A 26,915-nucleotide genomic window follows, 5' to 3' on the forward strand; every position below is an offset into this window, starting at 1 on the left:
TCATTGCATAAATCTTATTACTTAATAAATCTTTCTATATGATCACCCAACTCAAAACTGCAAGTAAGCACCCCATCAACATTTTAATCCCTTCTGCTAAGTTTTAATTTTAACTTCTTTACATAGCATTGATCATCTTCTGACATGTTATAATTTATTAACTAACTTATTGTTTATTGCCTATATCTTCTCCATCCCTAAAACATAAGCCTCATGAAAGTGGAGGTCTTCTTTTTGCTTCCTGATTGATATGTTTTAAGCACCAAGAACATTTCCTGGCAAATAATAGATCCTCAATAATATTTGTCGAGTAAATGAATCCTTGAACTGTTCACCTCTATCTTCTGCACTGATCCTACACAAGAGTCTAGAACTTCCATATGATGGGTAGAGGAGCTCTAGTAATTATTAAGTTGAAGTTATTATCAGCCTGTAATTTTTCATATACTTGGATACAGACGAAAATCATATATGAAACATGAATTTTATATTTCAAATCTGTATCAGTCAGTTCAGTTCAGTCGCTAAGTCATGTCTGACTCTTTGTGACCCCATGGACTGCAACACCCCAGGCTTCCCTGTCTCTATTTCCACCTCCATCAGCTTATGCACATCATCATCTTTCTCCCAGGTTTACAACAATAACAAGCCATGTTTCTCCCCGACTTTCCTCTTGGCCTCTTTCTAGTAGATGCAATTCCTTAAGAAAGCAGCCCCTTGCTTTCTTTCCAGCTTCTCCTTCATCTGCATCTCCCAATTCCTCCCACATTACTTGACCTTCACATTGTTTTCAATGACCCTTCTTTTCTGCCCAAAGCACTTTGCAAAGTTTCATTAACCTATTTATCTTTGCAAACTTAGAGTAATTATTTTCTGAAGTATAAACACAGCAATTTCAACCGTGATTAATTTGACTGAAAAAACAATTCTTCTCATCTCATTTCTCCACTAATTAAGTGAACTTTCAAACTGCAATGGACTTTTTATATCAGCTAAACTCACCTCTTAAAATCAATAAACTAAATAAAAATACATCTTACATAAAACAAGCTTTTCAAAGGCCTAAACCCTCTACTTAGACATATAGTCTACAAATACTTTGCTATCTTATTGTGTTAGCATTAAATAATGCTAGGGACAAACAGCAAAAATGTAAGCTCAAGTAAATATTTTTTTAAATAGTATATTAAATAAAAAATTTAATTCTTTTCCTATTGATCTAATCTTGCATAGATTGGCGTGTAGTTACTTGCATGCACTAAATTTCAGAAGGTAGAATGAGGAATTGTGTAAGGGAACTGTCTAAGAGCTTGCTTATAATTAGCAATAGACATAAAGTCTCATGGACAAAATAATAATGTATTTTTCCCTCTAGCTTAGCTGAATCCACAGCGTGACAGTGTCACACTAACAAAGTTTGTGTAGGAAAAAAAAAAACCGTCTGTTGCTTAGTCACAAAGCCACAGAGCAGAAAAGCATGTGTGCATATGAGTAAATACATTATCCAGAGATCTTTCCTGAGAGAAGCAGAGCGTATCTCCAAGACCTGACCTTATCTACTTTGCATCTGTCCTTTCCCAGTGAAATCTCCTGGTAAATAATGGACATATACAAGAGTCTAAGAATATTTAGTCATCTGAATGGATGACACATTCTCACTCCTGACAATGTGTATGCTAGTATGAAAGGTAACATTGAAAGGTTATAGTGAAGTTAATGCCTTGCATTTAAATATAGGTCTCCACAAGTTGTTACCAGGAGAGGTGAAGTCCATTTGCTTACTTTCTAAAAATAGAGTAGATTCTTATATTAGATGGCAAAGCTTTTCTCATTACTGGCTTTCTAAATGAAAGAGGTAAACATATGCCAATTTATACACAGTGACAAAATACCATCCTATGAAACACAGGTAATTATTGAATACCTACTTCCTGCCAAGCATTGTGTTAAGTAACAAAGAAAAGGATATAAAGAAGTAGAGTTCTTGCTCGCAAGGAACTCATAGTCTGTCTAGGAGAGGTTTGAAGAGGAAGACACACCACAGCTAAGCCACCATTGATAGTGCAGTATGAAAACTACTATCAGAGAGTATGAAATAATAAAGTACAACCATATAATACAACGCTACCCATAATCTAGGAAAAGCAGAAGAGGGTATATAATTCATTTACGGGGAGAGCAGGACAGGATATCAAGTTTATTATCCTGAGTCTCCATGAATAAACAGCAACTGTCCTAGAGTTAGAAGGGAAATGGGGATGAAAAACGCAACAATGAAACACAATTTCAAACTTAGGAAATAGCAATTAAAAAGGCATAGTGGCCCAAGATAGCTTCAGATAATTGTAATCACAAAGCTGTATAGCTACAACATGGAGGATAATCTATATTTGGAAATCACCTGGAAGCAGAGAATGTCTTACTGCATTATTCTTTTATAATAACGATAAAAATATTTTAATATTACTGAACTGAAGCACACTTAAGTAATATTTTGACAGTTGTTACATCTGGAATATTTGAGCCCATGAGATAAAATCATATTGTCTACTGAATAGACTTGAAACTGACAATTATCCTGTTTTTCAGACTGACTTTTACCACCATGTAATTTTTGCTTTTCTGTACCAATTTTTGTCAGTTAACAAATGTAAAAAATATCTACACTTCTCAACTTCTAGAGGTGTTATAAAGAAAAAATATGTAATAAATGTAAAAATATTTCATTATTTTCTTTTAGAACAAAAAAACTATTTCATGCTGTAATTTACAACACCTTGTATATTAAGCACTGGGCAAAGTGAGCTTGGGTCAATATTTACCACCAGGAGATTCTGATATAATACATGTAAATCCATGGCTAATTCATTTCAATGTATGACAAAGACCACTGCAATGATGTAAAGTAATTAGCCTCCAACTAATAAACATAAATGAAAAAAAAAATAAATAAAATGGACTACAGAAGTATAAAAGGACAGCAAATATAATGTAAATTAGTCTAAGTTTTCACAAAATAGCAATTAATAAAAATAAATGCAAGCAGAGTGGTAGGTAACTATACTATTAAAGTGACTAAAGATAGAAGCATGGAAGTTGAGCATCAGTATGAATGAGCATGTCCTCTTTTCAAAGAAGACATGTTCCAGGATCTCTTTGAATAGCAGAAGTGATCTATTCTAAACCCAACTAAAAGGGAACAACTGAGGGAAAAATAAATATGAAGGTACATATTTAGTGTATTTTTAGTATTTTAAATATATTTTTAATTGCACTGGTAATGCACACATATATAATTGTACATGCTTCAAACAGAAAAGAAATATACACAGAAAATCCTGAAATTTCCATATATTTACCCTTCATTCCCTTCCTCCCCTAAAAATGACAGCTGTTAAACCCTTGAAATTTGTCTTGTACTGTATGTATTTGGCATTTTACTTTAGGAATTGGTGCTTTTTTCCTCCAGTACATTTTTATATCTTTATGTTGTATTCAACTTTCTAAAATATGTCTTTATTTTCTTTCAAACTGTCTAATGATTTCCCCTGCTTTATCTATTATATAATTTATGAGCACTTTTTATTATATTATTCCCCCAAGGTATCCTACTCTCACTTCATAGATACATCTAGGATATTAAATATATTCTTTATATATTTATCTTTGCTCCATGCATTGTCCTGAATTTTTCAGATTTACAAGATTTTTGCTTGGTCCAGGCCCAGGGAACCACCATTCCAAATTGTAAGGTAGCAGAGGAAGGCAATGAAAGAGAGATATCTAGGAAAATTTAAAAGAAAAATGCTAAATCAGGTTTGTATGTTTGGAAAATAATTGCTACTCATTGACAGACCTAGTGGAGCAATTAAAAAATTAGCAATGATTATGTGAATCAGATAAGACAAATAATTCTGTGATAATGTATGAATTCTGTCTGTAAAATCTGGAATAATTTATAGTCATTCAATATAATTTATATTCAGTAAGAATTATGTAATTCTTACTATAATTATAATTCTGTCTGTTGATTTGTTATAGAACTTCATTGCTTTTCTTTTTCTTCCCCCAGATTTTATCCCATGATAATTCCCCCTCAATGTCCTAAGAATAGGGTTTATACTTTAATGTGTGTGCAAACACATACACACACATACACATACAGCTTAGAATCAGCTAAAATAAAAATCAGTTCTCCAGAAAACACTACCAGGAACTCTCCTGAGCAAATGGATACCCAAAAGTGGACATCAGAATGAACATACTTATAAGTGACATTATTAGTGGAGAAATTAATATGGCACGCTAGGGACTGGCAGTTAATAAACATTACCAGTTGGTGCTAGTGGTAAAGAGCCTGCCTGCCAATGCAGGAGACATAACAGATGCGGGTTCAATCCCTGGGTTGGAAAGAGGCCTTGGAGGAGGGCATGGCAACCACTCCAGTATCCTGGCCTGGAGAATCCCATGGACAGAGAAGCCTGGCAGGCTACAGTCCATGGGGTTGCAAAGACGCGGACATGACTGAGCGATTTAGCACGCAGTGAAGGGATAAATTTGTCTGTGACAAGAGAAAAAAAAATAAAAGTTCCTCAAAAAGAGAACTATCTCACGACAGAAAATGTATATGACAAAATGGTAAGTTGTTTTGAATTTTCCCTGAATGTGTGAGTAGCAGCGGTCTAAATTAGTGGGAGTTCATTTCCTTTCTGCTCCTCCAGCACTTGGTACATATTTGTATCATAACAGTTATCTTCCTAGATTACAATTACCTGTTTGGTAAGAAATGCAAAGTGCTAGTTGATATGCTTTTCCTTTCTTCCACATTTTACTGTTTCATCTGTAAAATGTATGTAGTAATACTTTCTATGGGTGGGTTAAATGAATATATGCAAAATGCATAGAACATCTGGCACAAGTACTAAATAAATTTTGGATTTTGTTATTGTTATTATTCAATTTCTTCACTATTACCTGAGGCTCTTCCCCCAGCCACTCCCTAACATTCTGGCCAGATATCAAAACTATCATTCCCTATGTGGAACTGTCATGGGAAACAGAAAAAAGAATCATCAGATACTTGTGTTTTAAATTTAAAAGGTGTTAATCTAAGTGTATGGTTGAACTGCATCCACATATCTTCAGGGGCAAAAAAAAAAGACTGTTGAAATCCTAAACTCAAGGGGCTCAAAATATGCCCTTATTTGGAAATAAGGTCTTTATGAAAAAGAAAGTAAAGTGTTAGTCATTCATTTGTGTCTGATTCTTTGTGACTATAGTCCACCAGGCTCCTCCACTCATGGGATTCTCCAGGCAAGAATACTGGAGTGGGTTGCCATTCCCTTCTCCAGGGGATCTTTCCAACCCAGGGATCGAACTCAGGTCCCCTGCATTGCAGGTGGATTTTTTACCATCCGAGCCAGCAGGAAGCCCAGGGTCTTTACAGAGATAAGCAAATTAAAATGAAATCATTATAGTCGACCCTAATACAAAATGACTTGTGACATTATAAAAAGGAGAAGTTTGGACATGGAGACAGGTGTGCACAAAGGGAAGACGATAGAAAGAGATGCAGGGAGGACACTACGGAAAGACAGAGACAAGGGCTAGAGTTAAGAGTGTCACACACCAGGAACATCCGGGCTACCAAAAGCTGAAAGACACGGGGAAGACGCTAGTGTTCAGAAGATGCATGATTCCGCTAACACCTTGACTTGGGATTTCAAACCTCCAGAATTGCGAGATAATAAATGTCTCTGGCTCTGTAGCAGCAAAGTATCAAATTATGTGTAAGACGGAAGATTTCCGAGGAAAACTTGGGGATCCAGTTTACTACTGGCGCAGAAGGAAGAGATTCAAGCTACACTCTGTGGGGGCTGGAAAGGAAGTCTGTGAGGAAGCGAGACCCAAACCAACTGGGGTCTCTGATAAGGACCTCCTACACAGTTTGCCTTCCCCAGGAGTAGCTAAAAGGCAGAAAGATAGAAATCTTCTAATATGGCACGGACTGCGCCTCGTTTTTCTGAAGCCCACAGAGCATATTATGCTCCATGGGATGGAAACAGGAGAAGAGAGATGGCCGTGTGGGGTGCCTGGGACATGGGACTTATGTCAGCTAAGTGACCCTGGAAAGTTGCTACTTGCTTTTCTTCCCTCCTCCCCTAAGTACAGGAGCAAAAGTTACCCAAGAGAAAGAGCTGACAAAACCTGAGGTAACTAATGGTCATGAAGAGGGGATGCTGCCATGCAAAACTGAATCGATGGAGCTTCTGGGGCCAGACAGGAATATAGGCCCTTTTGGCAGATGTCTGAGTGAAGGGTTGATGATGTCCCAGAATCAAACAAGATTCTCAGTCCAGTCACTCAGTCGTGTCCGACTCTTTGCCACCCCACGGACTGCAGCACGCACAACCCATTAAATGGCCACATAGAGAAGTGGGAGGCCGGGGATCACATTCCAGACCGAGATCAGTCCCCGTGAGAAGAGTGTAAACCTGAAATCACTAGAAAAATCCCCAAGTGACTCAGTCCACCTGAAACTGACAGGATTTATTTTTCTGCCGTTAGGCAAAATGGGGGCTAGAATTAAAAAACTAAGTAAACAACACCCCTGAGCACATAGAAAAAAAAAACTGGCATCCATTAGATTTTTGTCTTCATTATACATAAGTTCCTTGATGACAAGCACTGTGCTTTCATCTTTGTCTTTTCAAAGCTAACATAGAGCCTGACATATATTAAGGTGTTCCCTAATATGAACATAGTTAGTTAACAAAAGACTAATAAAATTATAGTTGCTTTCTCTAAATTAAATTGAAAAGTCAAATGAAATGAACAGCACTTTGATTAGTTAAGAAATCTCTTAATAAACTGATAAAGCCATTTTGCTTATGTGTTGTGTGCTTCAATATCCTTATAAGCCATGTTTTCTTAAGTACAATATCTTAAAGACATAGATTATAATAATATATAAACTTTGATTATATTATCACATGTAAGATGAATTTCACCTGTTCCTCCTGTCATATACATAGAACACATAATCCATAGATCTAAATTACATAAGCCTCACTGAAGTTAAAAATACTTCCCAGATACTACTACTTATAAATGTTTTACAAAAAAGCAACACAAAATGACTGAAGTTAAAAATACTTTCCCAGATATTATTACTTATAAATGTTTTACAAAAAAGCAACACAAAATGACCAGTGAATGACTATTACCTTGTTCTTTAAGGAGACAGATTATTCACTCAGAAAGAATTCATCCAGGGGGAAGATAAAGTTTTCAGAAGACTAGAGCAGGCCACAAGAGAGATTTTGCAAAACTCTACATGTAGTCCATAATCCTGATTTTCAAACAGAAATCTGGAGGGTTTTTAATTGTATTCATTTATGGATGAATCAATATTGTAAACTTATAAAATTTAGAAAAGTATACAATATCAGAAAACTGTGCATACTCCAACAATTTAGTATGCAAAAGAATATGTTTTACATATTCATGTGTATGATAAAGAATAATGGGGATGTTTTTCCTTTTGTTCAATTTTGTGTGTCTACCAGTAGATGGCGGTACCATGTCGGGTGCTGTCAGCTTTTTTTTTTTTTTTTCTTTTTTTTTCCCCCTCAAAGCTGTTTTCTGATATATGTTGGGTACCATAGAGTGAATCTCAGAACAGGAAGCAGAGGCATAAGCAGAGAGGATTCTGGAAAGGTTTCTTTGTTTTCTTGTTCAGAGAGAAAGCAAAGGGGAAAAAAAAAAATTGTAGTTAATATGTAAACCTCTGTGGCCAAAAATCTGAACAACTGCAGGGGAAGGTTCTTTATACTCTAACCATCTTGGATGCGGGCTTTGTTATGCTGTGATCCATAAGGCTCTGTTTCATCAGGTAAGCTGGCAAAACATTCAATTATCTGAAACATAGAATTTAACAACCAGATCATTGCTCTTCTTTTAAATCATCTTCATGCTGCTATTTTTAACCTAATGATGTTTTAATGTCAATTACAAGGACCAAAGGCATCGTTTGATGTGTAAACTGCTTACTATTCCTTTATCTCAAAGGAAGAGCCTCTGTCTAGAAATGGTGACTTATGGTACAGACTAGGCATTACTGAGCTTGTATTTTTGAAACATGTAGATGCTTATGATCCATTGTAGTTAAGAGAAAATATTTCTTATTACACAAAGCTAACCTAATTGATTTTGTGGCTATACTTTATCTGTTTAAATGTCTAGTGTGCCTAGTATTTTTTTAACATAAATGTATAGTGACATTGGAACTATCATTCTCGTGCTTTAGTCTTTTTGTAACAGCTTTGGGAGGCCATGCGTATAGGGAATAATAACAATATAGAGGTATATAGCTGTTTGAAAAACATTATCATTTGTCTGTAAAATAATCTGTTCTCACCAATACTAATCCATTAAAATGAGATTTAACCTTCTAGTAATAAAACTATCCCTAAATACTCCATTATGTGTTATTTCTTTATTTTAAAATATTCATTTTACATTATTTACCACTTTATTTATTGATTTAAAGGGTGTTGCACCCTCTTGATGAGTTATAAGCTTCATATATTTCTGTATTTTTTCTGTGTATATTTTAATAACTGGTTATTAGTATCATTATTATCACTAATTAACAAGGAGGGCTACTTGGACAAAAAACAATTATTTATTTTACAATCTATATTTCTTGCAGTTTCTTTAAAATATTTTATAGAATAATCCTAAAGATTGCATTCAATTAGCAATCACATAGAACAGAAAATTATTGGCAGAAAATCTATAGGTATTCATTTAATGAAGAGTTTTAAAAATCATAGAGCTTTTTAAAAAATACAACAGGTGGTGTAATGTAGCATATGGAGACAAAGGTAAAAGTGTATATGCTTAGAGGATTATGCATAAAAACATTTCATCACAATCAGTCCAAGCAGTGAGTGCCCTGTGTGGAATAAAGACCTCTGATTTCAACATGGGTTTCTAGTCAGTACTGGTCAAACCAGCCTAAAAATAGAACTTGTGGCCTCTGCTTTAAAAACAACTATAATCTCTAATGATATGGAAAAATACTGATTTCTCATCCAAGATTTTACCTTGGCTAACAGTAATACTCCCCCTAAAAAATTACAAAATAGTGGTTGCCTCAGAGAAAATCCCTAGGTCTTGTGTATTTTTGAGCTCCTACCATTGGCTATAAAGAAAACTGTTTCTTTGAAAAGGGTTCCCAGAAATGGATACTAATTGGCTTGAGCATATTGTATACTCCAAGCTTCACTACAGGTGACTGAATGTAACTGTTCTGTGTAAACACCAGAGCTAGTCTTTCTGAACTGTTTTACATTTATGAATGGATGCTTATATTTTGTTCCTGACTATTAGCAATATTCTTATCAGTATAGTTGCAAGAATCTCTTAATTCTTTCTATATATGTAGTAACCACGCGAAGCGCAAATGCATACAGAGTTATTCACCAAATGTGCTCTTTGAAAATTGTTAGAAATCAAACATGCTTTGATTAAATGATATATCAAATACGTTTGGTATCTCATTCTTAAAAAGAACTAGCAGTGACTTCATTTGATTGATAGGTCAAAAATAATACTGTAATGTACTGGTGTGGTAGAGAAAAATAGGTTGGGCACTGAGCAGGAAGTCTGGACTTCTGATTCAAATTCTGCTACTAAAGAGTTTTGTTGCCTCAGAAGGGACACTTGTAAAAGATGGAAATGGAAATCAGGGATATATAAGGACACTTTTCATTCATTGTTCTAATTTATCTGGATTTTCACCAATTGGTTTCTCAGCTTAACTGCAATCTGATATATCTCTGATTTTCACTGAGTTTTATATTACCATTAATCTTGTGCTAAACATGAGGATAGAGAAATAGAGATGTTTAAAGTTCCTTAGCCAGTTCCTTCTGTGGTGGGAACAACCAGAAAGCAACATGGCGAAGTGGTTAAAAGCAATGGCTAGCGGAATGAATCTTATGTGTGTGTGTGTGTGTGTATACGCGCTTGATTCATATACGTGATTGTGTGTCCTTAGTTGCTTCAGTCGTGTCCAGCTCTCTGCAATCCCATGAACTGCAGCCCGCCAGGCTCCTCTGTCCATGGAATTTTTCAGGCAAGAATACTGGAATGGGTTGCCATTTCCTACTTCAGGGATCTTCCTGACCCAAGGATTGAACTTGTGTCTCTTGCGTCTCCTGTATTGACGGGTGGATTCTCTACCACTGAGCTACATGGGAAGTCCCAAATGAATCCTAGGTCCACTATTAACTAACAAAGATACAATAGAGGCTCAGAGGTTTCAATCTTTGTTAGTTAATAGTGGTCCTAGGATTCATTTGGGACTTCCCAGGTGGCTCAGTGGAACGATGATGCCGACATTGCAGGATTGTGTAAATAAATATTGTCTGTACAGTGTTTATTACATATCCTGGGGCACAATTAAGTGCCAACCCATCCCTCCTCCCCTGTTCACCAATGCTTGCCAAAAGGAACAGGTATTATTTTTTAATGCTGGTGATGGTAGTGCATCTTCTACCACAACAGGAAGAATACAGTGAAACTGCCAAGAAATTCCATAGTTGAGAAGGGAATAGTTCTTATCCTGGAAGCATGCCCTTGCTGAAACAACAAAATGTGTTCTCTATAATAATTTCAATTAGTGTTAACGTCCTGGCCACTTCCTGAATTGCTCATAGAACTCTCATACCTTCTAGAAGACCACTCTTTTGCCAATGATACATTATCATGGACCCCACTTCTAAGGCTTTTTTCTTTTTAACAAAATAGGGGGAAAAGGCTTTATTTCATTTGTGCTTTAATCAATACAACTATTAGACAGAAGGCCTCTGTGAAGAGTCACAAAAAAAACCTATGTTTCACCAAGAATTAATTTCCACTATGACCATCAAGTTAAAGAACCTAAATCCCAGAAATGACTGCATGTGTGGGCTATGTGATCAACTCAAACTATCTACTGCTTAAATAGAATTGATGGTGCAATAAAACATGGAAAGTCAAATTGTGCCTGATGAAACTGTTGATATACAGCAAAATCTCTGCTTCCCTAGAAAGGATTTTTTTCTACAAACAGCTTCATGCTCTTGACAGCTGTGTGCTACTGGGATCTTAGGGAGCTAGAGCTGGGAGGTCTTTTCAGCACCCCAGGCCTCCCAATCCTTCCCTTCAACCACCCTAGGCCTCTTTAAACTGACTCAAATAACTGTGATGTCAGTTTCATCTTCATGGCAGTCAAGATGACTTAATGGGCTCATGATTAGACAGATCTGAGATGGCCTTGAGTTTGAGAGTCTTCAAGAGACGAGGGGAAAGCTTCTCAATTAGACAGTGCCCTGCTTTAGTCCATCTTCCTGATTCCAGCTCATTCCCAGCTCTTCTGATTCCTTATTTTGAGGGGTTAAATAAAAGCACCCATAAGTGCAAACATATAAAAACAAACACTTTTTTTTCACTGAGGAATGAAATGTGACTAGATGGTGAAATGTCTTTGATTGAGTGGCTGTGCAGATTGCTTTCTTTCTCATTATCATTCATGTATAGGAACACTGTGAACTCACTGAAGGTTGGGAATGTTTACCTTGTCATCTAAAATATAGTATTCATTTTACCTTAATATTGATGATTGTTTTACCAGTTTTCTAAAACTTGAGGATTAATTTATCCACCTACTCCTGAAATAAGGACTTCTCTATAGCTCAAATGGTAAAGAATCTGCCTGCAATGCAGGAGACCAGGGTTCAATCCCTGGGCTGGGGAAGATCCTCTGGAGAAGGGAATGGCAATACACTCCAGTATTTTTGCCTGGAGAATCCCATGGACAGAGAAGCCTGGTAAATTACAGTCTGTGGGGTCACAGAGTCAGACATGACTGAGCGACTAACACATACATATAACTCCTGAAATATAATTTAGGATATTAACAGTACACTTCTGTACTAGGGATCTATTTTAAATTTTTATTAACTTTAATCCTAAATTATCTTTACTTCCACTTGAATTTTACACCATAAACACCTTTAATGGCAATCCAGTGTAGAACCTGGTATCCAAACTACAAGTTCTTGAGGTAGGTTGTTCTTTGAGGGAGTTATAAAAGCTGGGAAGGATAAGAGGCAATTGTATTGCCTCTTGGGTTGCAAGTTCATATATTTATCTTTGATTAGAAAGCTACCACTTTAGTTCAGCTTTATTTGATAATATTTTTCACACTGGGGTGAAGTTAACACATTCTTTGCATGCATTTTAATGGGTTTATGTGTAGAGTTAAGAGCAGAATAGTGTTAATTTTCTGTTAATTTTACCTGAAAGTAAGTTAATAAAGAAAATCTTACTTTCTTGCCAAGCAAAGATGTGCTTGCTGACCTGTCTGACAGGCACCAGCTCTGTGGATATCTGAAATCTGAATCTATGTTCAGACATCTAATTAGCCACAATAGAAGATTTCTTTAAATTTTATATGAGTAACTACTCAACTGCATAGCAGAAGTTTTAATATGCCTCCTATTTATTGAGTGATTCTTACAATACTCCACCTCTTTTTTCCAAGCTTTGAAGTAAAAAAGGACTTTATAGAGAGAACTTTAAAGAAATTTCTGCTAAAGATAAATGAATAGAGAGTAACTGCAAAGTAACTTATAAGCATGCTTACAAATTAAATCTACCTATTAAACACAAATACAGTGCATATAAACATATGCTAGGTGGTAGCTGTATTAGGGAATTCTCAGGGGTTGTTTTAGTTCAGAAAACCTTTTAAAAGTCTGGAGTTATTTCTGTAATAGTTGAATTAGGTTTTCATGCTTTTGCAGACTGCATATAGGGAGCCCTGTGATTAAGCTCTGAACTGGAGGAAAGAGAAAGAAATGATGGTCCTTAAATTTTTAAACAGTAGTTTAATATTATTTTATTCAATGGGTGATTTCAAAGATGGGAAGTCACTCCTTAAATAACCTTGGCCATTTTCTGCCAAGAAGCTCACTTTTGGGAAATTTAATCTCCTAATATTCAGAAGATACTCTATTCTTACTTGGGTCGTACAGAACATTTTGTCCTTTTCTTTTTCCAAGAGCTTGAACTGGAATAATTCACTAAATCCCAGGTCCTGTTATTAAGTGACATTGCACTTCTGAACCAAACCCCAAATATTCATGCAGAGCTTATTAATAGGACACATTTTATGGGCTCAAGCCTCTATTTGAGAACCAATCACCTGTTTGTTAGCTTCTCTGTGTCCTTGCTGTTTTTGCTTGTAACATTTACTTTTCTTTATGTAAGTTGCTTTTGCTATATCCAAAGTATTCTGATGAGACTGAGTACATTCAGCATGGTAGGGCCGTAGACAAAGTATTCTGAGCAATTTCTTTTCATGGAACTTACACCATGGATGGACACAAACTTAAGAATGAATTCTCCAAGAAATAAGCCCAAATTCCTACATACATGAAGCAGGTGAGAGAAATGAATAAAGCAAGTCAGGTTGGGACTAAAAAACTCCACAGCCCACGTGCTTTCTAAAGAGCGGATGCTCCTAAGGGCCAGGAGACTATTGAATCTAATGATTTTTTCCAAAGAAGCTTAAAATCTAGATTTCTTTTTTGAGAAATGTCCCTCTTGTTAAATGTTGTCATCTATTTCAAATTATTTACAATATTGGATAGATTCCACAAAGCATACCTACAGGCCAAGCATACATACAGGATATGGCCAAGGGATTTTTGGCCAGGTATTTTTTCCTTTGGCCAATCCAACCAGTATTTTTACCAAAAGGGTAAATAAACTTCATGGAGAAGAAACAGCTTGACTGTATTTGGAGGACGTGCCACACAGGCACTCGTATTTCCTATCTGCGCCTCCAGGTTTAACTAACTGCCCACCGTTTTTCTCTTTCATTTCAAATCTCTGGATGTTCTACATATTCCCTCCCATAATTCTGTTTTTACTGCTGCTAATTACATCACTGAATTTTATCTACTTAGATCCTTTTACTCCCCTTTTTTTGATTTGCTATTAATACTTCTCTTGCTATGGATATCTTGTTATGGCTATGCTAGTTGATGAAGTATGTAATATCCTCACTTCTACACTGTTCTGAAATTACTGAAATTTGTAGGAAAACATGTCCTTTAGCTGAGAAAAGATAAAAGATATCATTAATAGAATATTTACATGTCTTTGAGTCAACATGGTCTCAAAGTTCTAAAATATCTTATTAAAGTATCTTTAATCATAGCCATTAATGATTAGAACTCAAGTAAATCCATTCTTCATATTAGTTTTCAAAAATTTTATTGGGCTCTACTATCAATCTTAATATATCAATTCCAAAAATTAAAGTACACTATTGTAATAGCATTGGAAGAACAGACAAAAGTATAATACACAAATATATTGCATTCTTTTTCACTGAAGTAAAACTTGGTGGTATTAGATAAGAATAAAAATCAAATACATATGTCTGGAATGAGAATTTCTTCACCAGTACATGGAAAATTAGAAAGAAAAGGCAAAATGAAAACTGAAAAAAAAGAAGTCAGATTTTTTTAAACCTCAGTAATAATAATAACAGGAAGGGGGAAAAAAACAGTTCAAAGGAAATAGATATGCAAACATCTGAGAGAAAATGGAAACAAATAAAATATGATGAGCTTATTCATAGAGTGGAGCACAGCTCTGGCTACACACTGGGATCACCTGGGAAGCTTCAAAAAGAGCAAAGCTAAAAAAAATTTTAAAAAAAGAGTAAAGCTTGCTCCACCTTGCTGCTGCTGCTAAGTCGCTTCAGTTGTGTCTGACTCTGTGCGACCCCATAGACGTCAGCCCACCAGGCTCCCCCGTCCCTGGGATTCTCCAGGCAAGAACACTGGAGTGGGTTGCCATTTCCTTCTCCAATGCATGAAAGTGAAAAGTGAAAGTGAAGCCGCTCAGTCGTGTCCGACTCTTAGCGACCCCATGGACTGCAGCCTACCAGGCTCCTCCGTCCATGGGATTTTCCAGGCAAGAGTACCGGAGTGGAGTGCCACTGCCTTCTCCACCTTAGGTCAATTCAATTAGATGCGCTGGACTGAGCCTGGGCATCAGTGTTTAAAAGTCCTGCAAGCATAGTTCAAATATGCAGTCAGGTTTGAAAAGCAATTGACTAAAGGAAGATGGAGAAAAACAAGAAAAGCTAATGAAAGTTTGGCTAGAGAAGTGAAAGACAACTGAGAAATGACTTTAGAATAATTTCAAAATTCTAACAAGTGGGCATGTGTTAAGTAAAAAGACTATGCAAATACTTAAAGTAACAAAAAAGTACATTCGTGTCCATTTCCCCTTCGGTTGAAAAGGCTGGTATTTATTCTATATGTTTAAGCAGTTTTATATTTCAAATTGGTAATTTCCTACCCTTACCTCTATTAGAAAGTTGACCCAGCTGCTGGTTATGATATATTTTTCAAACTAACAATACAAACAATTGTGCACACTTTGACATAAGCATCCATGAAGTTCAATTTGTACAACCAGAGATTTGCCCTCTTTCTATTCTGTACCCTGTAAAATGTTCCTTTGAAAATTAAATCTTAAAATCAAATAAGAGTGGTCATTGAAAGATATTCTTCGAATGGCCAGTTCATTCAGCTGGAAACAAAACATTGATTTCAAATTATTGAAACTTCAATTGTGGCAGATTTAGAGGTAAAGCAGATCTGTAAGCCAACAAGTTATTTAAAGCCAAAATTCACTTACAAATGTATTGTCAGAAAGTGGCATTTCTGAGGAAGAAGTGAATTAACCTAATAGTTAAGTGGAATTAATAATGAACTGATTTTCCTAAACCAAATTCTATTATGAAGGTGAGTCAGCCTTTTCAGCATTTTCTGGGTTAACATCACAGTTGCTTTTCTATGTTGATTTCCCACAATCCTTTCCACAACTAGGGAGAGTCTGTGGTAGCCTCTATAAAAGCAATCCTCTCCATCCTTCAGAGCAGATTATATCCTAAAGTCTTTCCTCTGGAGAAACATCCTTTAATATTACTACTTAACTATGCTTTCTTCATGACTTCTACCATTTTGTCAATCAGGTCACAGAAATTATCATCCTATATGAAAGATCTGTTAAATCTCAGGATGAGAATATGTGTATTTTGAAACAGGAGGCTAGTGATTGCATGGTGAACAGAAGCAACACTATATTATATCTGAGACTCAGTTTATGGTAGACGCCAATGAAATGGTGCTTGGGTTCTCAAACTGGGATTAGATCACTGATTTTTTTTAAAAAATGACATTCTACCTTTATATTCAAAGTACTTATATAGTCTACAATAAAAATATAAATAACAAACCAGTAAAATATTAATGAGAATGAAAGCCCGAACCAAAAAGAAATGTTTTTTAATGAAGGGTAAGGACACCTTAAATTAGTCAGTGTAGAGAGCAAAAAATTTACAGTTGATGTGTCTATTTCCTCCACCAACACAGTGACAACTGTGAGAAATAACTTGATTCTTTGGGGAAAAGAATTCTAATTTGTTATTCAAAAGCATTAAGTATATTTTGCAAAGGGGAAGGGTAACACTTAGGAGTAAATGAAAAGTGGCGGAGCACATCCAAATCAGGATGCAGATCTCCATGCAAATCAGCACGAGTTAAAATGCGCCCTGAAAACTGCAGTAGTAGGCTCTCTCATACATTTGTTAAACTTGTTTACTCTGTGTCTCAAAATTATCCTGAGTCATCGTTAAGACACATTCCTTTTAAATACCCATTAAATGTACTACAACTGTATTACGTTTTAAGCAACACTCTGTGAGACAGATGTAACCATAAAATAATACTCACTTTCTCCAATAATCCAGACCCCTCAGGAAAGCTGAATTTGGGAAATTTTATGCGTAACAAAGTACTTTCTATTTATTCTCAATTTCTTCCTGAATAAAAAATTTGAAAACTAAATATTTAAGACATAAAAAGGCACATTTGATTTGAAAACTCTTTGAACTTTTTTTTCCCCAACATTTGATAGATATTTTATGTTTTCTTGGATTTTTTTTAAATTGAAGTATAGTTGACATACAACATTGTGTTAGTTTCTGGTATATAGTAAAATAATTCATATATATATATGCAATTTTTCTTTTTCATTATAGATTATTATAAGATACTGAATATAGTTCCCTATGCTATACAGTAGGCCTTTGTTGTTTATTTTATATATAGTAGTTTGTATCTGCAAACTCCTAAATTTATCCCTCCCCTCCCCTTTCCCTTTCGGTAAACATAGTGTGTTTTCTGTGTCTGTGAACTTTCTATTCAAGTTTTTGGTAACCTAGAACCTCCCTAAAAAAATAAAATCTATTATTTTTTTAAAAGGGAAAAGACATTTGAAGAATAAATGAATTCAATGCCCAACTTTGCACAGACAATTTTATCAGAATCCTAAATTATCCATGCCCTTGGATAGTTAGTTCAAGTTCCATACATAGAACACTGTAGAAATGCCACAAATTCCAGTTCTGTCCTTCCTAGCATCTCCTCTGTTCAATGCTTTTTTTTTTCTCCTTATGATTGCTGCCCTCTCTAGCCAGAGTCTTGCTAGATCCTGCATCCTGAGAAGGGCCAGGCAGGCTATGCCTGTCTTGACTCTAATTAGCATATTGGTTGCTGCAATCTCTAAAGAAAATTTTGCAACAAATGTAATTTTCTCTTGCCTATGGCATTCTGGTTTCCTTTAGCCCCCAGAGAATTGAGCTCTGAACAGTATCCCTCCTGTGTTTACATGCAGAGACCTTCCACTGTGTGATCCTGCTGCAATTAAGTGGTAATGTGGGTGCATGCTCAGTCACTTCAGTCATGTCTGACTCTTTGCAACTCTATGGACTGTAGCCTGCCAGGCTCCTCAGTCCATGGGATTCTCCAGGCAAGAGCACTGAAGGAGGTTGCTATGCCCTCCTCCAGGGGATCTTTCAAACGCAGGTATCGAATGTCTTCTGCTTTACAGTGGGATTCTTTACTGCTGACCAATAGGGAAACCCAAATAAGTGGTAACATCTACACCTAACTCGGGCAGCACACGCAGGTCTTTGCTCTATTTTGGTACCAATGATGTGATTAAGTGGCTGAAGGAAAAACATAGACTCTGTGTTTTCATGATTTCTTCAATGACTGGTCATATTTCACTGAAACCTAGACTCGAGGTTCTGTTAGTTTTTTTTTTTTTAATTGTTATTTGTATAGCAGATTTTTGATATCACCAATTTAGGAAGAAATTATGTGTACAGAATTGAGTATCTAAATAGACAGGATGTGAGAGACAATTCTTTTCAGCAACCAACCCTCCAGCTTTACTCTTCTCAAGGTATTCATAATATTGATTCATCAAAAAAAACACAGCTCAAATTTGAACAAGCACATAGCCCATAAAGCATTCTGAATATGAAGACAGACTCTCAAAGGTATAACACAGTCAACCCCAGTTACATCATTCGTCAATGACCCTTTGAGTCCAGAGTATAAGGTAACTCTTGCACCCTCAGATCACTGTCTCTCAGAAGGGATGAATGTTGGAATACACCAAGCACAGAGTTCTAGTGCTTTAGAGATAAAAGAGGCACTACATATCAACTAGTCACTTTCCCCCCTTCCTTCTGCATCACAGATGCGGACACTCAACATCAAAACACTGAGCATTCAACATGTCGCAGCAAGTGACGTCACAGACAAGCTTGGAACTTACAGATCACCTAAATCACAGGTTACATTCCCCTCATTCTGTTTTCTTCTGTCTCTCTTAGGGGCAGGGCATGTCTTCTATTGTATTACACTCTCCTCTGCATCTCCTCTCCATCTTCAAGGTGATCAGACTCCACAACATTATAACCATCTAGCTGGGATGGGGTGGGGTAGGGTGGGGATGCTTAAAAGAAAAGCTGCTCAGGTGGCTGGATTCTGGCTGGGGAAGAACCACAGCAGAACTGCAGCCACACCTAAATAAGTGTGCTCCAGTGGAGTTTACCACTAGCACTAATCTGAAGGCAGATTTTACAGCCTCCCTGCTCCATGCTAGATAACTCTCAATTCCCTCTGTAGGTTAAGCCTCAAAGGATGCAGGTTACATATGAAGTAAGCACCACCATCTTGAAGTGATGCAAGTTGTACCTCAGGTTCCCTTAGGTTGCCAAGTGAAAAAGGCAATCGACTCTTAACGCTGGGTTGTGAAAACAGTGTGCTGTCATTTTGATTACAGTCAGTAAACAGTCTGTGGTTGCCTGGAAAGACTGCCTAAAGCACAAGGCACCAGCAAGCAGCAGGAGAGACGTAGCTGGGGGTAACTTGTAGGGCTCTCTATTATGGCTGAAGTAAAACTGACGTTACGGTAGGAAAGGATCAAGGGCTGTTTACTGGGCTGAGAACTTTATTTGCTTTCTATTTTCCTTGTTACTTCAAAATAGAAAGCTTTCTATAATTCTGGTTATATTCTGATTTAGATGTTTAAATGTGTTTAAATGTCATTTTCCATCTTTTACACACACACACATGCACAAACACACAACATTCACTTTTGTTTCTTGGTCCAAAATTCTAGGAATTAAAGACAAAAACAACAATCTAACTAAATAAAACAGAAAAATGATACAGAGAGAGTGTGCCTCTCCCTTTTAGAGCATCTCAGAACAGGGGATTGCCCACTTTCTTAATTCATTTGTTAGTAGGTTTGATCACTTGGTGGAGGGAAAAAGAATAGGGGAAAGGTATATACTGAACCAGCACTCACCACTACAGATATGAAATGAACATATGTACTTTGAAAATTTCTATATACTAACATTTAAAAAAGACAAAAGAAACAAGTGAAATTAATGTTACTAATGCTGATTTTTAAATTTTTTTAAATTTTTATTTTTTTGACTTTTTTAAAATTTAAGCCAATACCCCCAAAATATTATCATTTCAGATTTAGCACTTAGCTATATTTTAAGTGTTCAATTCCTACATGTGACCAGAGCTAACACACTGGATACGGCATTAGCAGAATTTGTTTTAGGTAATTTTATTCAGAAGATACCTAATAATATCCTGCTGACTGTGGTAGATAAGCAATAAAATCTTTAAGAAATTTAAAATGTAGAAGCAATAAGGCACATCCTTAATAAAAGCAGAAGCCAGAGTATTATAATTATTATAAGAATTTTAAAGACAGTATGTGTAAGCTGTTGGGAGTTCGGAGGAAGGGAAAACAACTTCTGACTCAGAATTTAGGTATGATGAGCCTTGGAGTATAGTTAGAATTTTAACAGGCAGTAATTGGTGGTGAGTGATATTTCAGGCAGAGGGAAGGTTTCTGAAAGTCACAGGCCAGAGACTGGGGACTTTCCGGGAATGGCAAACAGATATGTTTGACTAGGGAGGAGCACACATGTAGGAGAGTATGTAAGATGAACCTGGAGAATTAATAGATTAACAAATTATTTTTTAGGGAGCGCCTCTGATTTTTACTTTTTCTAAGAAAGAAAAGACACTGGATTTGGTGGCATGATTACTAGCCATGTGACTTTGGACGTGTTACTTATCCTCTCTGAATCCTATTGTTTCCTTATCTGCAAAATGAGGACAATAATCACCTTTATCTCATAGAGTTACTGTCAAGATAAAAATGAGCTAAACAGTGCCTGGCACAGAGCAAGTCAGTGTCCTCTATTATCATTACTATTTCTTCTCTAAGATATTTTAAAATGTGGAATTCTTTGAGTAAAATATTCATTCCTCACTTTGCTTTGTATTAAAGAGGGTCTGATAAACTCAGCATGTTGTTGTTTAGTCGCTGAGTCGTCTCTGACTCTTTGAGACCCCATGGACTGTAACCCAGGCTCCTCTGTCCATGGGATTTCACAGGCAAGAATACTGGAGTGTTGCCATTTCCTTCTCCAGGGAATCTTCCTGACCCAGGGATGGACTGAACTCAGGTCTCCTGCACTGGCAGCAGATTCGTTACCCCTGAGCCACCTGCTAAGTCGATTAGTCGTGTCCGACTCTGTGCGACCCCATAGATGGCAGCCCATCAGGCTCCCTTGTCCCTGGGATTCTCCAGGCAAGAACACTGGAGTGGGTTGCCATTTCCTTCTCCAATGCATGAAAGTGAAGAGTGAAAGTGAAGTCGCTCAGTCGTGTCCGACTCTTAGTGACCCCATGGACCGCAGCCCACCAGGCTCTCCGTCCATGGGATTTTCCAGGCAAGAGCACTGGAGTGGGGTGCCATTGCAAGCCCAAACTCAGCATACTTAGTCAATAATCTTTGAGGTAAACAGGTTCTGAATATATGTATGTGATCTAGAAGAAATACGACTACATAATCAGAAAACATTGTGCCTACAGAGAATTTGGCTTTTGTTGCTTTTCTATGTTTTATCATCTTCATGGCTGTATGACACAAAACTACGTTACTTTATTTACCTAACCAATCCCATATGAGTGGATATTTCAGTTTTTTTTCTAGACTTTGTTATTATAAAATATGCTGTGTTAATTAGAATACAAGACTTTCTAAACAGTAGTTGTAGGCTGAATTTGAAATAGCAAATCTAAGTAAAAAGTTTAAATCTTTATAAGAAACTAACATTAAATAATTCATTTATTCAAAAAATGTCTGTTGAACACCCACCATGTGCCATGCACTGTTCTAAGCACTTGGATTCACTGGTGAACAAAAGGGACCAAGAAAGAAATATTCCAGCCCCTATAAATCTTATGTTCTACCCAGGAAAAATAGAAAGTGAATAATAGACATTATAAATCAGTTAATTATATAGTACATAATAAGGTGATAAGTGCTTTGGAAACAATAAAGGGGGGTAAGGAGATGGAGAGGGAAGCACAGAAGGTCTCTTTGAAAAGGTAAACTTTTGACCAAGACTTGCAGATGATAAAGTTAGGTTATCTAGAGGAGAGAACACTCCTAGGAGAGCAAGCAGTATATCTGTGTTTGGCAGGTGCAGAGGACAGCCAGTAGCCAGTGTGACTAGAGAGGAGAGAGAAAAAAGGAGAGCAATGAGTTCAGGATGAGTTCAGCAAGGTAACTGGAAAGCCATTCATAAGGTCTTAGAGGCAATTATAAAGAGTTTGGCCTTTTCTCTGGGTAGCTCCTCTAGGCTCCTGCACAGAGAAATAACTCGATTTGTTTTCTCTTTTCCCCAAATCACTCTGACTAAGGCTCCATGGGAGTCAGGCCGGAATCAGGGAGATGCTTACAAAGCTATTGCAGGCTTCTATGAAATAATGCCATAAATCATTTTAAGCTTCCAGGTTCAGAAGAATTACACCACAGGACATTAAACAAATGAACAATGAGACTGAAGAAGCTATGACTATTATCTTTGAGAAATCATAAAAATGAGAGCAGTATGACTGGTACATATGCTTCTAAGTTCAACAACAACAAAAAGCAGAACAAACAAAAAAACCCAAAAAATTTCTGGATTCTATAAGCCAGTCATTGTCAAAATGTGATTCCTGGGCTAACATCATCAGCATCCTCTGTGTGCTTATTAGAAACACAAAATTTGGGACTACACCTGTATCTACAAGCAACTCTGGGGTGGAACCTGGCAAGCTGTGTTTTACTAAAAGTCCTACAGGTGATCTGATGCTAAATTTTCAGGACCACTGACAAAAACTCTAATGGTGAAATTAGACAGCAGAAGGAGCCTTTTTAGTTTTAGAACACTGGACTTCCAAGCTCCAATAAATATTTTAAATCATATATTTAGAGAAATTTAACTTTTATTTATGGAGAAGGAAATGGCAACCCATTCCAGTATTCTTGCCTGGGAATCCTACGGATAGTGGAGCCTGGTGGGCTACAGTCCATATGGTCACAAAAGAGTCAGACACAACATGGCGACTGAAAAACAACAATTTTTTGTTTTTATTATATTCTATCTCCTTGTAAAAAAAAATGAAGTAAAATGGTACATTATTTTTTCAAAATCCATGAGCAACCAGCAGTTGAAGACGATGGAAATGGAGAAAATGTAGGATGATTAAACCTGTTCAAGATTGTGGGTTAATAAGGTCACTGTTTTAGAATGTACATTTAGCTCCTGAGTCTCAGACTCAACATTTTTAGAGTAAGGCAGAAATGAACTTAATACAACTCAAAGAAAGAAATTCCAGACTTTAAGTTAACTGAGACCCTCATTTAGTCTTCTAATGGTCAAATTTGATCCAAGAGAATCTGAAGGACCCAGAGAAGTAGACGTATGGTTTTCCTTCCTAGACAAAATTCCCAGTATATTACTTCATAACATCTTGGTGATTTGACCATTTGAAGTTATTTACCTGATAACAGTTTCAAGTCCTAAAACCAAAGCAGCAGCTGGTAGGATAGGGCTGTTACAGACACTGAAGTGCCAACTAGCAATCCCATCCAGATGGAAGGCTGCTCCCTCCCCATGGGGAAACGCTGCCAGGGACCTGATGACAATAGTTGTGAACTCTTCAGTGAGTGGCTTTGGATTTACTTCAGCCCCTGCACAAAGAGCTAACTGAGTCCCCAGAGTTTTACAGCTGAATGCCTGCCAGAAATGGCTTTGATCTGGAAAATTCTGAAGCAGGTACATTATGTCAACATAAAGGATGATAAAATGGATTGAAAGGAAAGAAAGCTCTGCATAAATGGCTAAAAATAGCTAAGTGAAGTGAAAACGAAAGTCAGTCATGTCTGACTCTTTGCCACTCCATGGACTGTAGCCACCAGGCTTCTCTGTCCAAGGAATTCTCCAGGCCAGAATACTGGAGTGGTTGGTATTTCCTTCTCCAGGGGATCTTCTTGAGCGAGGGATTGAACTTGGGTCTCCTGCTTGCCAGGCAGATTCTTTACTGTCGCATGAGTCACCAGGAAAGCCCCCGAATAGCTAAAGGATAAACTAAAGAAGCAAAATAAAGGTTAAAAACAATGGAGCTGGAATAAGACCAAAATTAAACACTGGACTAGAAAAAATTAAAGGATAAATCAATTGTTAGGATAAACTAACACAAAAGGAAATATAAACAAACTCATCTCTAGAAAATTCAACTGTTGGTATTAATATTACAATTAATAATATTAACAGTAAAAATAGAAATGAGCTAAGAAAAATAAAATGAAAGCAAATTTTTCCAAAGTCCCCCAGCTGGTGACAACTACCCTTTTCAGAGTAAAGCTTCTGTCACATTCTTTGAACAATGACTTCCTCATTCACAGTATAAAGAAATTCCCCTTAATTTCTGAACTGCTAAAATTCTCTTAAGATAATTTCAAAGGCAGGCTATCCATTTTGGGGGGATCTGTACGTCTAATATTAAGTAATCTGAAAGCATAGTTTCTAAATCATCTTATCTCATCACCATCTTAATGGAATTCACTGAGTTCAACTATTTTAACCATTAGTATAAGTCTTATTAGATTAAATCTTGTATGGGTTTTCTGTGAAATTAAATTTAAGACATCTGCTAGGCATGTTATATAGTGTCCCTTGATAGCAAAACTTCTTCCCTCAGTTTGGTTCCTGGAGAGAGTTTGTCTTTTTATACATAGTGTTTAAGAATTTTTTGTTTGTTTGTTTTGTTTCTTAAAATAAAAATCAGATACATGTGACTCTGTGTACTTCCACTTTTTCTTACCTATGGGGAACATCAGGGCTAAATTCCAGCCTTGATTGTATAAAGTGACCATCTCATATTCAGAGTAATCTCTACTCTTTTCTTTCAGGATATCTATGTGCCATTTCCATCAAATTAATCTAAGGAACTGGTTTAAAATGCAGATCCCTGGGTCTTGCCCAAGACCAGCTTTTTCAGAATCTCCAGAGATTGAACCCAGAAGTCTACAGATTTAATAAGTAGTCCAAGTGATTCTTATGCTCACTGAAGTTCAGACCTGATTTAAAGAATCCTCATTTTCTTCTTAACTCAAGTAGTCCTATTTTATCTTATAATTAATCTATAAACCATGGTCTACTTCTAATGATGAGTGAGATAGAGATCTTATTAAGACATAATACAACTCAAAGTATTGGACCTAAATTGGAGTATGAAACCAGATGTAGAAATCACTATTTCCCACGTGTCCTTGAGACTGAAAAAAATCTCTCCCATTTGGAGCCCAGGCCATGATATATGTTTTGTCTGATCTAGGAATCAGTGATTTTCACAAGGGGAGGGTGAAGACGGAGAACTCGAGCAAATCAGAACTTTCTGGCATGCTTTTTCAAACTCTCCTCTTCTGTTCCTCCTTAAGTTCTTAGTTCCTCTTTGATATTTAGTCCTCCCAACTTCACCCCCGCACCAGAGAAAAGGCTGAAAATGTCCCCAGAGAAAAGGCTGCAAATAATTTAGAATATCTGAATTTGATATTTTAGTTATTTAATCCCATGCTCATTATAAGTCAGGATGGAGATCAAGGTATTGAAAACTCAGTTATTTATGTGCTGTGAAGGCGCAAAGTAGTGTTTATTAGCCTGTGACTATAGTAGAAGGAACTAGCATTTATTTAAGGACTATAAATTTAACAATTTAATGCTTGAATGCAGTTTAATGCTTCAAGCTCTGATGATGGGTATTATTAAAGTAATAATAACTATAATATTGTTATTCCTACTATTGCTACTTCTATTACTACTAAAACCTCCAGCTTTTATGGAAAGCCTACTTTATACCAGCTATTGTACAAGTGACTCTTGTGAAAATCACCAGTGTGTGTGTGTGTGTGTGAAGAAGATCATTTAATTCTAACAACAACCCTCTTTCCAAGGGTACTACAGTTTCCATTAACAGAGAGGAAACTAAAAATTGGACTGGTCAGGTAACATGTTCAATGTCAAACAGCTAACAAATGGCAGGGCCAGGTCTGTGTTGCTAACCAGTGAAGGAGAGAAGAGACAACGGCCAGATCATAAAGGCACCTGCATGCTTTCCTAAGTGACTATAACTCACTGAGAAGCACTGACAAATTTTAATAAGGATTAGATACATATTTTAAAAAGATCACTCTGATGACAGATTAAAGAAGAGATTGGTTGCTTAGGAGTGAGTTCTCCTCTGGAGATGAAGATTAAAAAAAAAACAAAAACTATGTATTAAATAAAAAGGAGACATTTAATGGGACTTTTTTTTTACAGTAAATTGTGAAAAGAGATTAATTCATGAGGATCCAGACTGGTTTGCCATGTAAGATTTGTATATGTGAAATGAAATATTTCTTAAAATACTAATTGCTGATTTAAATCAGGATACTGATTGGGTATCCCTGGTGGCTCAGATGGTAAATAATCTGCCTGCAATGTGGGAGACCTGGGTTCGATCCCTGTGTTGGGAAGATTCCCCTGGAGAAGGAAATGGCAACCCACTCCAGTATCCTTGCCTGGAAAATCCCATGGACAGAAGAGCCTGGTTGGCTACAGTCCATGGGGTCGCAAAGAGTCGGACACAACTGAGCGACTAACACTTTCACTTTCATATATCGTCCTTTTAAATAATCATTGGTTTAACTAGGCTTAGCCATTGCTAATGGTTATAAGCCGGAAGGAATATGACATCAAATTGATATATATTATGCCTTGGTTTAACATGCTGGTTTTTTCACCTCTGCTTATCTAAAATCTATTCTTAGAAGCCATTGAATAAAGTTTATTGGTCTTATCTTAGCAAATAAAGTGGGATTTTAGGTGGAGAGGAAAAGGAACTAGGATAATAACCCATAGCCTCCATGTGTACCATAAACTCCAAGGGTCTACCTCTTTGATCTTTCTGGTATTTGAAGAAAAGAAGCAACGGGGCAGTAAAGAGAGGAGAGGAGGGAAGGAAGTAGGAGGTGAGGAGCAGGCAGATGCCCTGGAGCTCCAGTCTGTCTTC

The 26,915-nt window shown here is 36.6% G+C and overlaps 1 protein-coding gene across 1 annotated transcript in view; it reads left to right on the top strand.

The window, feature by feature from the left end:
• The first annotated feature begins 7,626 nt into the window (after window positions 1-7,626).
• Window positions 7,627-26,915, top strand: part of LOC110143458 (sodium channel protein type 3 subunit alpha) — a 113,911-nt gene continuing 94,622 nt past the window's right edge. The window contains 1 exon segment of the mRNA XM_070476117.1: window positions 7,627-7,894. The gene's annotated coding sequence lies outside the window, so the exon portion shown is untranslated.

This window comes from Odocoileus virginianus, chromosome 13, assembly GCF_023699985.2.
Source record: "Odocoileus virginianus isolate 20LAN1187 ecotype Illinois chromosome 13, Ovbor_1.2, whole genome shotgun sequence".
Taxonomy (NCBI): Eukaryota; Metazoa; Chordata; class Mammalia; order Artiodactyla; family Cervidae; genus Odocoileus; species Odocoileus virginianus.